Here is a 15,767-nt window from a genome sequence, read left to right as displayed (position 1 = left end):
CCCACATCAAATATGTCCGCTTGGTCAAGTGTCACAGCCAGGCGTCCCTTTCCGATGCCGTGAATGCCCTCTAATGTCTTGTTTACATGCTAGCTAGAGGATACCAGTACAGTTCTAGAACGCCCACAACAACAGATAGAACGAAATAGACGCCTCAGGCATGTACTGACACATGAAGATGAAATGAGGACGATGTACTGTATACTCGCCATCGAAAACGAGCCAATGTTGCCATTAAAACACTGACAACAAGGGAGATGCGCTGTCAGAAGCGGGCTTGAGCCATGTGAGGCATCCAAGTCCCCGAAAATCCTCACTGTCAGGTGAAAAGAAGCAGCTGGCGACTCCATGTGTATCAGAGGAGACATGTGGCTGTCAACACCCTCCTCAAGACCAAGGGATTGACAGTGACAGGGACTATATATGCATACATGAGGGGAAATTGGCAACAGCTAAATTGGGAAGAAAAAAAAACAATAATATGAATGTGATTAAGAGGCATGGAAGGTCAGAAGAGACTGATGTGTAGTTGTTTTGTGTGAAACAAAACAAGGCAAACAGTCTGCCAGTACCCCTCAGGTTTGCCACAGCAAAATGGCCTTTTGTTTCTTTATTTTGCGTATTCTGGTCGGACCACTTTGACACAACGTAAATGGGGCATACCAATGTTCATCATTCTCTGGACTACCCAGAGAGCCTTTCTCCCCTACTCATTGTAAATTAACACTAGGACCTTCCAATAACTGTCCAGGGATTGCATGTGGTCCACAATCAAATCGAACAGTGACAATCGCTAATGGATGATTCGTTGCACACTAATGCCACACTCGATGAAAGAAAAAACATGCTCATCAATTTCACACTGCAGCTAACACAATATTGCTGTGGGCTATAATTGTTGTGGGACATTTTTCATTCAAGGTGTTACCCTGTCTATGAAAGCCTCCTCGAGTGCAAGTAAGTGTGTGTGTGTGTGTGTGTGTGTGTGTGTGTGTGTGTGTGTGTGTGTGTGTGTGTGTGTGTGTGTGTGTGTGCTGATTTCCTAGTAGGGAGGGGATAATTAATTTGTTGCACAGTGGGAGAGCTATGGAACTATTCCATTAGAATCACTCCAGGCTACTTTCCATTGTCCTCTCAGTGGGCCCTATGGCATTATGCAAATGGTTTCAAGCAAACTTCTGAGGTTATGCTAAGCAACACATGCTACAGATAAAGTAGGAAAGGCAATGGATTGGACAAATAGAAAACGTCCCTATCAATCAAAAGCCTTGCATTCTCATTTTTTCATCTCATTTAGTTGACCAGCTCACTATTGTGTTCACTCTGCATTCAGTAGCTGGTCCTTCATCAAGTCTGATGATTTGCTAAGTCAAATGTCAATAACTGCTGAACTTTGGATCACCTTCCCAAGAGATAAATTGTAAAAATGCACAACTCGAAAATTAATGGTCTCATATGGCTTATGAAAAACAGCGGGCTCTACTTTAGAATCTAAAGTAGCCTAGATGGTTTGCTTAATTTGGCAACTTTTATTATCTGGTGCAAGATACAAACAAAAAAATATCAAGCCACAAAATAACAAGCCACAGAATAATCACATTATGCGTAATGAATGAGTTTTCCAGCCATTTGGCAAATATAAAAATGCCATAGTTCACATTTTAAACATGTAATTTCTCCCAATAAACACCTGCCTCAAGTATTTTGAAGGAAAACATCATGCAAATACGTACACAGTCCAGTCCTATTAAAAATAAAAAGAAGTCCTAAAAACAACAAGCACAGAATAAAAGCACATCTTCTGATAATCGGTCTTCAGAGACCATAACAGATTTCTGCCTGATGGAGGACGTTATGCTTGTTTATGCCTCCGTCTCAATCCCATTGAAGAAGCATGAGGAAGAAGCTTCCAGTCAATTTGTCTTACTCACGTCTGATGCTGACAACACTTAAAAAGGAAAGTTTGATGAACAATAACTTCAGCGCTTATCCCTAAGAGACAGTGGCTGACCAACCAAAGGCAGCCGTAGCTCTGTGCGTAGGTAGAGCCTTGTTGTGTGTCTCTCTCGCAGGAAAGGAGACAAGCAGATCGGCAGCCTTTTTGATGGTTTTCCTTGACGGTAAACCTCGTTCAAACCAATGAGTAACCTCTTCTGAATCACTGTAACCTCAGCAGCAGACAGCTACAAGACATTGCTATTGTGACAATAGATACAGGGCCCAGACTGAGAGTAACTCCACAACAGAAAGTAAAAGAGAATTTGTACACAACTTGAGAGGAAAGACATGCGTGTAGCAGGCTACAGGTGCATCTCTTTGTTGTTATGAATAAATGTCAGATACATTTCAATGCCATGGGAGGTACTCTTGAGAAAGCTTCAAGGATTTTGCTGCGACCTTACCCTCAGGTCAGTTTGAGGAAGCCGTCATAAAACAGAACATAAGATTGGGATTCTTGTTTGTATTGCGTGGCAAAATATGAAATCCATTGTGCCATTGTAGATTTTCCACTTTTACGTGTTTGCTGCGATAGAGCAAGTGTTTGCTGCATTGCAGCTTCTTATTCAAATAAGATTCAAATTGTGTTCTCCTTCCAGGTGCAACCATAAATACGAGACAACCTTTTTTGTTTCAAGAAGTCTACTCAATTTGGCTTTGCATCAGTCAAGGAAAGTGCAACACTGATACAGATGCAAAATACACCGTATGTTTGATGAGGGTTCCTACCACAGTATAGTACTGCTTCTTCGAATCTGTATAATGGGTAGCCAATGCTAGCCATATAAAGCCAAGAGACACCGTTGTGAAATGGGGTATAAATTATGTGTTAACTTGTACAATGTAACAGTACACAGAAAAATCTTGCGTGTTAATTTCCCTCTGACCCTTATGGACCACACTTTCAGTTAAATTAATACCCTGGACTATGCAGTGTGTGATTTAATGTAATGCCTTCGAAGTTCCTCCAGTAAATCAGGTCTGGCATCTCCCTATATCACTTTAATCTACTGCTCTTGTGTTTGTTTTGACGTAGTACATCAGATTTTACTTTACAATGGGCCAGGTTTTATGAAATACACAGATGTGGGACACAGGTAGAGTCCTCCTTGGTTTCCTATTACAAACTTGTGATAAGATTACCAGATTTTACAAACAGTAATGAATCTGGCTCATTGTCTCACACCAGATAAGGTGTGTACTGTGTACGTAGTTAAAATATCTCCCCATCACAAAAGTGAGGCCAGAGACCAGAAACGGAGTCATAGCTTGAAATATTACCATAAATCTGTTTTGTTCTGCTGTTTTTATCTCTTGGAGAAGACATATTGCTCTGACCAGCTAAGACAAATAACCTCTCCAGCTCCCTCATTTTCGGGATTGTACAATATTTACATGAATAGATCAATGTCCTTGCAAAAATACATGTATTTCAAGTCAAAAAATTGTCCCCCTTTTCGAGGCGCAAGTATAAATCTGTACACTCTCCTCGGAGGCTTTGGGCTGCACAGTGTGAACTGGTCCATCCATGCATGGGCAGGAAAACACTCGAGACCATTCACTGAGACCACGGTTTCATAGCTTGCTGGAAGTAACTGCCAAAGAAGATGTATTGCTTTCGAGTCGGCCATAGACTCTCAACATTAAAACACATGGGGCGCTTCATCAGAGAGCTTGATGTCTGTGTGAGATGGCAGGTAGCCTGGCGAGGGAGAAGAGAGAGAACAGACAGTGGGGGAATTTTATGTGGCGACATTTGCATACGGGCGTATTTTCACATGCAAACACATCTATCTTGAATGGTAGCAGGCAGCTATTGTTAAGCTGTGTGGGTAAAAGTATAAATCAATCAATATTTCCTTTGATGAAAATGCTTTCAACGCTACCTTCCTGAAGCACTAATTAATTTATCGGCACCAAAGAACTGCTCCTGATACTCTCTGCACATTACCTCACGCTGGTAAATTGTTGAGTTATCTGTGATTTCTAAAAGCATGTACCGTTAAAAAAGAAGGTCAGCAACTAAAAACTAAAGTATATTGGCAAAACATATCAATACAATGATATACTTGGGGCACAATATAATACAACAACAAAAAACACTGAAACTTTTTCAACAAAATATTGAATGCTGTGTGAGAACTGATCGGCGTATTGCCTGTATTATCCTCTGTTGTACGACAGCGTCCGGGACGAAAATGGCAGATCTACGAGCTCACTGCGCATTGCATCGTGATTCGTTGTGAGATATTTTTGATTAGGGACACCATCGTACGACTAAGTATAAATCAGGCTTTAAAAGAAATCTGGAAATAAAAGAGATACTTCTTGTACCTATACTTTGTGAGTCCAACTTGATGTTCACATGTTCTTGTGAGGTCACAACAGCTCCCCCAGGGCTTGGGATGGCTATAGAGGTCACTGCTGGGATGACCTCTTGTTCTTTTTCTGGCTGCTCTGTTGTGTATGTATTGATGCCAGGAATCTTCCTGCACAGTGGAGAGGAAAAAAACAAACCTAAAATGCTTGGAGCTGAGAAGGCAGGGTGATGAAGGAGAGTGAAGAAAACAACTCGGTTTCACTAAGGCCATTCAATAAGCATGAAAAGTGTAACATTCTATTTTTAAATGGTGGACAGCAGAGCATTGCTGGAAAGCCATTGCGTTTTGTGTTCCATAGGTCAGTGCTCACTTTTGACATGGTGTACCAGATCAGTTTTTCATTCTTCATTCCATTTCTACTTTTGACATACAATCTTTCATTGGCAATTTCAGATGCCGCTTCATTGATGTTGTTCTACAGCTCATGCTGTTTTTTCTGCTCCCGTTTACGTAAAATAATCCAGTCTCCAAGTGTCATGTTTGACTTCCAGTAAGTGAAAAATAACATTTGTCCATTTGAAATGCGTTGTTGTTGTCGAGTGACACTTTGTTGCCAAAGCATAAAATCACCACTAAAGCCCTGCTTTATATTTAATAGTACAACAGTGTTGTACAAAAAAACAAAATGTTAAAATAGCCCATCTATAAGCTCTCAATATGTCAATGTGTTGTGAGGATGTAGATTTGCTATTTTCACTTTTGTGTGTGAAAATGTGTGAACAGAATTTATTTTTTTAATCTTTAGAAAATCTTAACAATGTAGGGAGCCAGGTTGAAAGTGCTTAAGATGATTCAAGGATGCTGACTACTGTCCGACTAGAGCGTTTTCCTTTGCCAGAGGGTTGTAGAGGATGATGTTTATACCACGTGAACCCCCTCCCCAATGCTGTATAATATATGTTGTCTCAGGACTTATCTCTTCAACCTTTCCTGCCATTCTGCAGTGTGCGACTCACCCTGAATGACTGTGTTTAGCATTTCCTAAAGGTCAACCCTCACATTGTCAGATAGATGAATATTGATAACTGCAGGACTCTGGCACTCATTCAGGTCTCCGGGAGAATTGATTAGACTGTCATTCGAAGTAATATTCTGCAGATTGAGACAGAGGAGAATTGTCTTATTCCTCAGGCTATTATTGTGTCGCTGATGTCCATAACTCAGAATTATATCGACTCTGAAACCGCTTTGGAAAGTTTTAGGAGCTGAGAACTGAGGTGCTTACTCCGAGGATAATGGGACTGACTGACTATAACTTGGGCCATTATGCAAGGGAATCTATATTATCGTTCTGATATTTACTCCAATGAGAGGAGAGCCTGAAACTCCTGACTGCTTTCAACTTCATTTGACTTTGCTGTTAAGTGTCACTGTATGTTACATTCAGGATACTGTACCTTTTAAACTTGTATATTACAAAGACGGCCAAGCCCATCAGTACGACTGAGACTAGCATGATGACTGCAGCACTATTGTGGCGGCCATCACTGCTGTCCACAAGAGGGGCTTTGACAAATAAAGAGACAGAATGCAAATGCTGGTCAAATGTAGCAGAGAACACATATTTTTTAGATTTGTTATGTATTACAGAGATGGTATGCCATAATATAACTGTAATATAAGCTGTTTCCGCATGGCAACAACAGCGAACCAGGGGCAGGTTTTGGATGGAAAAGGTCATAACGTTACCTACATTAATTTCCTGAGTGAAAAGATTACAAATCTTCGCTGTCGGGCAGAAACCTTGCATCTCCATATTTCATATTTTGTTACACTTCATGGTTACGCAGTGTCGTGCAAAAGGAGTGAAAATAGCCAATAAACAAGCTTATAACGCATCACACTGTGACGCATTGTGACTAAATAACTACTTTGGAACACGGGTACTTTTTTCCATTTCCTGAAATGTAATGGTTTTGGACATACAGGTCAAGGTTACCACCCAACAGCGACGATACGGTGTTGAACATAACTCATCTTATGCAAATCGACCCAATACCAGGGATTTCACTATTTCATGCCCCTTCACTTTTAAAAAAAAACATTGTATGGGAAGGTAAAGGTTTATGGCTGAAGCGGTGGACTCACCTGGAGACAAACGAGCTGCGTAGACATTCACCTTTACCCCTGGTCTGACTGTGAACCAAATAAGGTCTTGGTTGAGGGCACTTAACAAGACCTGGGAAAGCTTGAGGGGTGGGTGGAGGGGGAAAGACAAGCGTCTCTGTTAGCAGCAGTGGCAGCGCCATTACACGGTCATCAATATTTTAACCTCAAGTCATTTCATCCAGCAGTGTGAATTATGAATCATAATTTTTACTTGCCGCTAAAGAGGAGCAAGCGTTGATACGACATGGAGAACTAAACCATAAGTCAACTTTAGCTGCATGGAACGTCATCTATACCTGGCCTGGCGTGGCCTAAGACAACAATGGAGTTCCTTTGTGAAAGGGGCTCTGCTTAGGGCTGAGATCAATGACATGTTTACATCTTTTACCATTTCCATTGACCACACAGACTCTTTGATCCACAGTACAGGTACGTGCAGTATGTGTTTGTATATATAATTAATCTACCCATTAAGTGATTTAAAAGCTCAGTGACTCGGGAAAATGGAAATCAAGGCATGTTCCACGTAATATGAAAAATCCGGTTTAAGTATTTTTTTTTCTCTCTAAAATGCCCTGAGTTCCCCTGCTCTTCACACCTAAATGAAGCAGTGATTTAACAGGAGACCAAAACGCCTTCCCAGAGCCCATTTGAGTCCTTAGCCATGCACCGGTAATTCCATCTCGCTCTTTCTAAAATCTTTCCACTGGTTAAAATTAGACTGCTCGACACAGTATGAATAATTACTTTTTATTCTAGTGGCATATCAGGGTCAGTAAATCTATTACACATTTTAATAAGCTGCTCCAGACATCACATCACACGCACGCGCCAACACAAACACACGCACGCGCGGACACGCGCACACATACTCGTCCGCGCGGTTACACTCGCCACACATATGCAATGCACACTAACTCGTTTGTTGAACAACAGTGAATTGAAGATTTATTACCCTATTGTCTGTAAGGCTCTGCCAGGTAATCAGACAGGCTTTGGATAAATACATCCCTTTTAATTCCCAATACAGGCTGCATGCCCCACCGTTTGTCTCCTTTCTCGAAAGCGCCAATTATATGATGCATCAATGTAATTAAATACCTATTAACTTAGTTCAAGTCAAACTCTGAGCCAAAGGAATTGAGTTTACTGCTAATACATGGAGCCTCTATCTGTTATGATGCACAAACGAGCCTTGTGCCTGCACAGAAGTTCGACAACAGCTCCGGTTTATTGTTTCACATACATATTTCATAGCTTTCTAAGGCAACAAAAGCAATAAACAGCACAGCAGAATATCTATGAGTCAAAGCCCCATGTTGCAAAAATCTAAGTGCGCTATAATGACCATAAAGCATGATGATTTGAAATGTTTATGGGCCCCATATAAATGAGTAAAAATTCATACAAGTCTCACAAAGATGACAGTGAAGGTGTGAGGTATACAGAGATTTAAGAATGAATGTAATTGGTACTGATGTGAGGGATGCTGCAATACAGTATCTAGTTGTGTGTGGATGGGAAAAGATTGCCCTCTAGTGCTCAAGTTGTATGTTACGTTGCTAGTGGAGAAATTAATGTAATGGTGCACGTGTATCTCTAATAAAAGAACATTAATTCTCTTCTCTACGCATGTGTGATTAAAGCAATGAAGAGGGAAAAAAACTCATTATTAAAATAGAACCATGAAACCACTGACATAATGAATATTATCAAGGGAACAGTGTTTTCTTGTTATGTGGCTAAATAAACAAATCTAAACGATTGACGTTACCATTGCATGATTACACCATTGCAGTGCTGTGGATGCAATTATAATTTCTGGAGCTATAATGAGAAAAGCATTCTAATAGGTAACATTTACTCACTTGATTCCACCACCTTGTATTATGGCTGGTGGATGGTCAAACTATAGCCGAGATATAGGCATCAGTGACTATTACTGTAGATAGATATAATATGCATGTTTTTTATAGTTTACTAAAAATAACAAAATAACAAAAAACTAAAACAACAAATACAAAAACAAGATAACTGAAAAAAATAAAGATATTGAGAACATTTCCTAGATTGTTCTTGTCAATATTTCATACATACTGTAAGCCTAGTATTTTGCGTGGATATGAAATCTATCATGTATGCTGTGCCAGTTTAACTGTGTGTGTGTCTGTCTGTGTGTGTGTGTGTGTGTGTGTGTGTGTGTGTGTGTGTGTGTGTGTGTGTGTGTGTGTGTGTGTGTGTGTGTGTGTGTGTGTGTGTGTGTGTGTGTGTGTGTGTGTTAACAAAATACTTTTTCTGACCTTTTTGAATCTCGTCCCTGACAAATACCTCATATTACAATAAAAGCTACAGTAGAACTAAAAGTAATAAAAACAAAACATACTAATCTAGAAAATCTACTTTAAAACCAATTAAAACTTAAATTGAAGTTAACTAAATCAAAATAAAAAAATAACTGAATTTATTTAAACTATAATAACCTTGGAAGAGTTCAGTTCAGGCTTTAGTTTTGGGATGCTGTTCATGATTATGCACCATGTCGTCTGCCTACTACTGTATGTTCCTAAAATGGGAACATAGTAAACAATGTCCCCTTGTCCTCTGTGTCTCTTCATCACTTTGGAACTCTACGTAGTCTACAAAGGATAATGAAAAGGCACTGCAGTGACATTAGCTGGGTTTAGTTTTTCTATAAGTCAAAGACAAAGGCACCTTCCCAGGAAAGCAGCAAAGTGAGAAGGCATCCACATTTACACATCTGTAAATTCATAGTACTTACTTTATAATACAGCAGATGAAATAGAAAATCTTATGAGTGCTGTGACATTGTCTATTGTACAGTACTTATATCCAATTTTGGCAAACATGCAAAACAGTGCTACACGGTAAACTCTTCAGTGTTAATTTATCCACATAACTTCAGAGTGTACAAACTCTCAGATTTACCACTTAAGCCCTATATATAGTACTTTGTCATACCGAATGGAGAAAAAAGCCTACACGCCTACAATCCACAAGCTTGGAATTATGAATTTAATGTTTATGTTCACCTACAGTATAAAACAGGGACACAAGGTTTAATAAATTGAGACTCAGGATTTTACAGTACATTTAGAGAGATTGGTGGTTCATTAAATAGACTGTGACAGTACCTGATCTAAGTGTGCCCACTTGCCATCTGGTGATTGGTCCTTTGATCTCTTCTCAGGAACAATGAAAAACTCTGCAGCCGTGGGTAAACCAGGAAGTACTGAGACCAACAGCTGGTCTTCACTGATTCCTGTGACCTTTAGAAAACAACCACACACACACAAAACAAAATCCTAGTTTTAGTACCTTAAAGGGATAGTTCACCCCAAATTTTTTTTTCTTCTTTCTATCGATTAGTCACCCCATGGAGACTTGGTTTCATGGATATATATATATATTTATTTTTTTTGTCGCATTCCTAAGCCAATAATTTGATGACCGGCAGCGGTTACGGTAGGAGACACAAAGAGTCTCCTTTGTATCTCCTACCGGAACCGCTGCCTACCTACCTGCCTACACGTATGTGTGCTGGTCATCAAATTATTGCCTTAGGAATGCGACAAAAACTAAAACATATCCATGAATTCAAGTCTCCATGGGGTGACTAATCGATAGGGAAACAAAGTCATTTTGGGGGTGAACTATCCCTTTAATTCACACTGTTTTGATTTATATGGTCAAGCCGTAGTGAAGACCAGTGAAGACCATGCTTTTCTTGTTTTGTTTGCTAAAGGTCATAGAAATCACTGCATTTATGTGACCTTTAGAAAAAAACATGGTTGAAGTTGTCACAATAAAATGCTCAGTGAAAAAAAATGTATAGCTGGGAAACCAGACGAATCGGCAAGAGCAAATTTCATGCTACACCAGGCTACAGTTTTGACACTTTTTTTTTTACTGTGTAGCATCTTTTTTTTGGGTATTGTATGGTCTAGCCCTCAAATGGGATTGAGTGGCTCTAACTATATGAAAGTCTTCACTATTCTGCTTCAGAAGTCATCTATGTACAGTAAGTACCAGTCACTGTCAGGATAACACATAGATCTAGTTAAACATGCAAGTTCAATTTGACAGTCTATGGTAAAGGGCAGAGCTTTTAAGTGCATTTGCGCCGTAACCAGAGGTCTGCTGTCAACTTCCTGGTGTAAACCATGGTAATATATGACAAGACAGAAGGTCAGAGTGAATGTTTCATACTGAGGGCCACTGCGGGATATATATAACTCGGTATCCAGGCCTTTTACATAACCTGCTGTTTTTTTGACATCGATGGAGCTTCTGAGACAGGAAAACTGGAGGCACTTTGGCACTTTACCACAAAATTCACTCTGTACTATGTACATGACATGAGGATTTGATGTTTCCTCAAGGCTGAAGCCTTGCGGCTTACAGCGGCTTGATGGGCAAATGGCCACCATTGTGTGTGGGTGTGCTTTTATTGGCTTTCAGTGTTTGACGAAGTTTACTTTAACGCATGTGCAGTAGTAATACTAATGATACTTTTTCTGTTTGTGCTTTCTAGATCAGAGCTTACAGGTGTGTATTCTGTCCCTTAGCCATTTTTATATTTTTGTAAATTTAACCACTTTGACCCTGGAGTCCCTATTTTGGATATTTCATTATAGAGCACATTTTCTAAATCTTTCACAAAAACAACAAAGAAATCACACCCAGTGTGAAGTGAGCGGTGTTATTTAGAACACATGCCTGATGTATTTGACCGACTACATCAAACGTGAGGTAGACGCGGGCAAATACTGCGGCATGGTCATGTTGGACCTCCAAAAAGCGTTCGACACTGTAAACCATTCAATTTTACTTGATAAGCTGAGGGCGATTGGTTTTGACTGCACATCATTAAACTGGATGAGATCCTACTTGGAGGGTAGAGAGCAAGTGGTTGACATCAACGGAACCATGTCCTCTTCCCTCCCGGTGAGCTGTGGGGTTCCTCAGGGCAGCATTCTTGGGCCGTTACTGTTCCTTTTATACATTAACGACATGAATGCTGCCTGTAACTGCAAATTGTTCCTGTTCGCTGATGACTCGGCACTCCTGATCTCGGGAGAGGACAAGTTGCAAGTTGAGGAGGCGCTCAGCTCTGAACTCTCAAAAATCCGTACTTGGCTTACCGATAACAAACTGTCACTACACCTTGGGAAAACTGAATCCATTCTCTTTGGGACCAAACATTCCCTCAGACAGATGGAGGTAAATGATTTCAAGGTCAAAGTCGATGACACAATTATCGCTAGCAAAGAAGAGATTACCTATTTGGGTTGTATTCTCGACAAATACCTGTCGGGTGAAAGCATGGGGACAAAGGTGGTCAAAATAGTAAACCAGAGAACCAAATTTATGGGCAGAGTTTCCTCTTTTGTCAACCCACAGGCCCTCAGGACCCTCTCAGGGGCCCTGATTCAACCACATTTTGACTATGCTAGCACCTCCTGGTACTCCAACACCTCAGTGTCACTGAAGACTAAGCTTCAAACCTCCCAAAACAAACTGATTCGGCTACTCCTCGGATTGGGGCCCATGACCCACCTTTCTCCCGCCCATTTTGCCAGCCTAGGCTGGCTCAGGGTGGAAGACAGGGTTAAACAACTAAAAATGGGACTGGCCTTCAAAATTGTAAACGAAAATTTGCCCGATATGCCCCCTATTCCCGCATATCTGAGTAAATACCTCCAAAAGGTTAGTGACACCCACAGTCACAATACCAGAGGGAGCGTTAACAACAATTTGGTACCACCCACCCATAAAACAAACATGGGCAAATTCTCCTTCTACAGCACTGCCACCCAGGATTGGAATGGGCTAACCCCATCCCTCAAAAAATGCAGTTCGCTGGGCTCATTTAAAAGAGCCTTAAAAAATCACCTTTCAGGAGGCCAAAAGAGGAGGTAGTACCATTTTCCCATTAGATAGCCGACCCCCCCCTGTTCTTGTACATATCTCCCCCCCCCCCCTTTTTTTATTTTTTTATTTTCTTTTGTTGTACTTAGTATTATATGTATGTATATATGTATGTATATATATATATATGTGTATAGATATATATATAGATATATAGATGTATATATATATTCTTGCTGTTTTTTTTATTTTCTTTGTGTAATGATATTCGAACTGTGATGCCACTATATATGTCTATGAATTGAATACCAAGGCCCTCATTGGAAACAAGTCCGCAAGGACTTTTATGAACGGACCTGTTAGACAAAGTATTTTAAATGTAAATGTGTTGTTTTACATTTTTTTTGCCTAATAAAATATTCAATCAATCAATCAATCAAAAGAAACAACAGCGGTCATCACAGTGATGGAAGCTCACTTTAAAAAAAAAGAAGATTTTTTTGAACTGCGTGGTGCTATTTATTATTTCATCATGCGTCTCGCTAGCCAATCAAAGCAAAGGGTCTGAACAGAGTCAGCCAATCACGGTACGGCGAAAAGGGTGTGAATAGAGTCAGCCAATCACAGTACAGGGAAAGACGAATTCCCAACCCCACTTATAGGAGCGGCCACACCGCTCAAAAATAAAATCATCCACATCTACAAGGGAAAGGCGTGGCTGCAATATGGATCTCAGAGTTCATGTGGACAGCCTGTTACGCCAGTCATTAGTCATTTAACACTTAAACGACATATTTCCTCGTGGATGGACGGTTGTGTCACAAACATGCCCATATATGGAAAGATAGGCGTCACAAACACGGGATCGTAGTAACATGGCGATGCCCCCCCTTCTGTCACTGCTCACGCCATCTGGTAATGCATGGGTTTTGGGAGTTATTTAATGCGGTCCACTCATGTGAGAGGCTTCAGAGAGCTCATCTTCCGCGTGAAAAGGGCTTCGCCAAGTTACTACGATCCGGTGGGAAAGGCCTGTTCGCGTCACAAAGACTGGGTTGGGTGCACAGTGGACGGTCACTGACGTAACATGCCGTAACATGGACTATGGAGAGGTGGGCATAACAAACGTAGCGTATCACAGAGGAACTGAGGGAGAGTGGTGCCTGGTGTGAATCTCTGACAGATATGCCCATATATAGGTATACTTGGGGATCCAGTGGAAATACGGTTTACCAGAACCCCCGATCAGACGATATGCCCATATATTGCCAAATATGGGCAATGGACATATAATGATGACATCATGGTTCTCCATATATGGGCATATGACAAGGGAGCTGAGAAAAACCCTGACAAACAGAATTACACAGCAAGTGGCACTGTGTATAACCCAGGCCATACTGTACTACCATAGATAAAGTAAAGAGTATAGCAGTAGAAGTAAAGATAAAGAAACAAGGAAAAGAAAGTTTGCTAGTCAGAAGATACTTTTTCACCTCAGGCTAGCTTAAAATTGTCCTTACTGAGCAGAACTGAATAAGGACTGAATGTCCAATTCAACTAATCTCTGAGCAGAACATCACGCTCATTAGAGCCCGACCCATGCCACATATCTGGGTCTGAAGCCAATACAGATTTTAGAGAGTCCTAAACCACCAATTACCGAACATATTGACCGATATTTTGTCAGAAGGTGCAAATTGTATTCTTAAGCTTTGTGAGCTTGTAGATCTGCTATTTTTGACCAAAATAGGGACTCCAGGTTGAAAGTCTCCTGTATGATTCCGTACCGATGTATCATACCACTGTCGTCCAAAAAGTTAAATAACGCTCATTATAGCAGCTATCAGTTACAACTGACCTGAACCATGGAACTCTTGACAACTCGGCCGATGTCCTGTCTCCACTCAGCCACCCCGGGGTTCAGCTCATCCAGATTAGAGGAGAACGCCAAAATGTGTGACTGGAAATATTCTGCAGTGAAACAGAGACAGAAATGCAATTGACCAAATACGTAAAACAGTTGAACTTCACCTCTGGGAAACTGCCATTTAGATATCCGTAATCGCCTCCATAAAGGTCTCCACCAGGCCGGGGTTTCCTAACCAGGGCCCGCAAACTTTGGTCATAGCCAACTCAAGCACATCTTGAATCTTGATCACATGACCCCAGAGATAATGTGTACCAATTTGTGTGAGTTTTGGACAAAATTTGTAGGAGTAGTAGCAAAAAGTGTGTTTTGAAGAAAACACACTATGGCAGAAAATGTAATCTGGCACAAACAGGGCCTATAAATTGCGTCATTATCCACGGAATCCAGGGGAAAAAAATATGTTGATGTTGTAGCGCCACCATGAGGAGATTTTAAACATTTGGGATGGAGGTTCTTCCTTGGCTTAGTGGGAATGTGTGTGCAAAATTTCCCAGCAATCGGGCACTGCGTTCATGATGTGTGGCATTTTGTGCACCACCCCCACAAACTTTGGAAGCCAATCATAGCCAATTGGAATGGAATATGAGAAATGTGATATGGCGGAAGACTTGAAATGTGCATGGCTTATTTGGGGAGTTGCGTGATGATCCAAGGAATCCAAGGGGAAATCATTTTGATTGTATTCAAGAGTTATAGGTCAAAATGTGAATCGGCCTGTTATAGCGCCACCATGAAGCCGTTTTGAAAAATGTATGGTGGCATTTCTTCCTTGGCCTATTGGGAAATAGTGGGAATGTTTTTCCTTGGCCTCTAGGGAGTGTGCGTGTTGGGCGGGAGGAGTAGGACGAAGGCACTACGTTCTCCCGGTGGGGGCTCTTCTACTGGCAGGTGAGTCAGTGGATACAACAGCAGTTACAACACAGAAATGTGTGTGGGGAGGAATCAATTGGCATAACGAGGAAAAGGTGGTAAAACATTATTGGCTACTCTAAATCTAAATAAATAAATACATTTAAAAAGGAATGAAGCCCAGCTATCCAAGTGGTAGGCAGTTTGACACCAGCCTATATTAGATCACCACTGTTGGGATTTGTGTTGTACATAGAAACATGGCCTCACCATAGACAATTACAGTCCCTTTGTCCTGAAGGACGGTGCTGCCGAGTGATGCCTGAACAGTGACTGTGTGAACTCCCTCTGTGTGGAAAGTGAAGGACATCCCTCCCACCAAAGACACCATGGGCTGACGGAGAGATAGAGAAACAAAGAAAAAATTGATTCACAAATATAGCTCATGAACATGGAATGCCACTCTGCGACTATAAAGTTGGTACAGTAGCAGCAAAGCTGTATTTGTACTTGGTTGTGTGTCAGGTGTCACGCACCGGAAATAGCAGATCTACAAGCTCACAACACGTTGCACTGAACCGTGTTCGGAGCTTGGGAGCTTGGTGCGC

The 15,767-nt window shown here is 41.0% G+C and overlaps 1 pseudogene across 1 annotated transcript in view; it reads right to left on the bottom strand.

Annotated features, from left to right (window-relative positions):
* Positions 1-3,249: 3,249 nt before the first annotated feature.
* The window catches only part of LOC311058637 (VPS10 domain-containing receptor SorCS1-like), a 51,680-nt pseudogene continuing 39,162 nt past the window's right edge, over positions 3,250-15,767 (bottom strand). The window contains exons 21-27 of the transcript XR_014602913.1: positions 15,430-15,553; positions 14,232-14,351; positions 9,641-9,768; positions 6,468-6,567; positions 5,777-5,885; positions 4,333-4,487; positions 3,250-3,700 (exon numbers count right to left, since the gene is read on the bottom strand). The product of XR_014602913.1 is annotated as a VPS10 domain-containing receptor SorCS1-like (transcript). The remainder of the gene's footprint in view (positions 3,701-4,332; positions 4,488-5,776; positions 5,886-6,467; positions 6,568-9,640; positions 9,769-14,231; positions 14,352-15,429; positions 15,554-15,767) is intronic.

Source organism: Gymnoscopelus microlampas, assembly GCF_963454915.1.
Source record: "Gymnoscopelus microlampas genome assembly, chromosome: 13".
In the NCBI taxonomy this organism is placed as follows: Eukaryota; Metazoa; Chordata; class Actinopteri; order Myctophiformes; family Myctophidae; genus Gymnoscopelus; species Gymnoscopelus microlampas.
The sequence above is the reverse complement of the archived record's forward strand: the minus strand, read 5'-3'. Positions and strand labels throughout refer to the sequence as shown.